Source organism: Myotis davidii, unplaced genomic scaffold (genome assembly GCF_000327345.1).
Source record: "Myotis davidii unplaced genomic scaffold, ASM32734v1 scaffold79, whole genome shotgun sequence".
Lineage (NCBI taxonomy): Eukaryota > Metazoa > Chordata > Mammalia > Chiroptera > Vespertilionidae > Myotis > Myotis davidii.
The window spans coordinates 1,097,129-1,098,896 of NW_006294339.1; the positions used below are offsets into that span (position 1 = coordinate 1,097,129).

The 1,768-nt window shown below is 43.0% G+C and overlaps 1 protein-coding gene across 2 annotated transcripts in view; it reads left to right on the forward strand.

The window, feature by feature from the left end:
- Positions 1–770: 770 nt before the first annotated feature.
- Positions 771–1,768, forward strand: part of ZFYVE9 (zinc finger, FYVE domain containing 9) — an 84,698-nt gene continuing 83,700 nt past the window's right edge. For both annotated transcript variants that reach the window (XM_006768315.1, XM_006768317.1), the window contains exon 1: positions 771–878. The gene's annotated coding sequence lies outside the window, so the exon portion shown is untranslated. The remainder of the gene's footprint in view (positions 879–1,768) is intronic.

The window sequence follows — 1,768 nt, forward strand, 5'->3', positions numbered from 1 at the left end:
ATGCGCTGCAGTCCTGCCTGGCACTTGCACCTGCTGCCAGTGGGTGCAAGTTGTGGCTGCTGGTCCCAATCGCCCCTCAGGGCTTCTCCTCCCCCCGCTCCTGAGGGGCGATCGGGGCAGCAGCTGCTGCTTATACCTGCTGATGGCACCAGCCCCACTCCCACCCACTGCTGGTGCCGGCCCCAATTGCCCCGCGCCTTCAGCGGGTGCAAGTGGGGCCAGTGCCATCAGCAAATACGGGTGCCGGGTGGGACTGTGGTGTGCGGGGCGGGAGCTGAGGCTGCTAGCCGATAGGGGACTGGGGGCCACGGTGGGAGGGGCTGGGCAGGGGCGTGGAGGATGGGTGGAGACCTGCCCCTGTGCCCACTGCAGCCTCGCAGCCCAGAGTTCCTTTTAAGGTGCGCGAATTCGTGCACTGGACCCCTAGTTGTAACATAAATCAGTGGTATTATTATTAATTAACATAATTAAAGGCATTGGGTAGAAAGAGCCTGCCTTGATGTTTCACTCTGTATTATATATTGAAAATAAGAAGTGTGCAAAAAGTCTTAATTGTTCATTGTAATATTTACCTATTGGCCTTTTTAGATAATAAAATGTGCCTGCTGCTGCATTACATTTCATGCTGGCCAGCCACATCTTCGACTCTAAAGATGTAATTGTAATTTATTGTTTAAGCCCCATAGCTTTTATTTGTCTGACTATGATAGGTTTATATGAAGAAAATTACAGCTTTTCTTGCAACTGTAATGAGCAGTGTGTTTTTCTTTAGGATCAAACAGAACATACTGAATCAGCAAGACTGGCTGGCAGTGCAGCAAGCATCATGATTAAGCACAGGGAAGTCTGTTTCTTATCACACGTGTAAGGGGAAAAAGGTAAGAAAAACAATGTTCATATTTCTCTTAGAGCTTGAACTTAACAACTAGATCTATAGAAAATAATGCTTATGTATATATGCTGCTTGCTTCATTAATAACATTGCCTCTTGTTAAATCAGCAGTGTAGTTTTAAGAAATATTTGACTTAAATTCAGAAAAGGATATTTTTAAATTACTGTTGAATTATGTCAAAAATGCTAAGTTCTCTATCAGTGCTTTTAGAGTCAGTTTCTACCTTGAGTGTACAAAGGTAATTTCACCATGAAGAAGAACATGGATTTGAGCAATATTGTTAAGAACAAATAATAGTAATCTACCCAATTAGTGCCATTTACATATCTTATTCATCATGCAAGAGTTTAACAATTAAAGCTAATTTTGGGGCAGGGAATCAGAAATATAGATTTAATTACATTCTTTTGCATTTTTAAACTACTTATGAAGAGCAATACTTTTAAGAAATTGGAAGTAGTGCCTTGGCTGGGTAGCTCAGTTGGTTAGAGCCGTCATCCCAGTATGCAAAGGTTGTGGGTTTGAGCCCTGTCAGGGCACATACAAGAATCATCCAATGAATGCATAAATAAAGAGGAACAACATCCCTGACCTGTTTTTCTCAGTGGTTAGAGTGTCAGCCTGATGACTGAAGTCAAGGACATGTACCTTGGTTGTGGGCTTAATTGCCCGGCCTTGGTAGGGATGCCAGTGGGTGGTTCCCGATTGATATCTCTCTTTCACATCAATGTTTCTTTCTCTCTTGTACCCCGATCCCCTCCTTTTCCCTCCCCTCTACTCTCACTAAAAAAAATCAATGGAAAAAAATATCCTTGGGTGAGGATGAAAAAAAACCAAAAAACAAGTGGAACAACAAATCACAAATTGATGTTTCT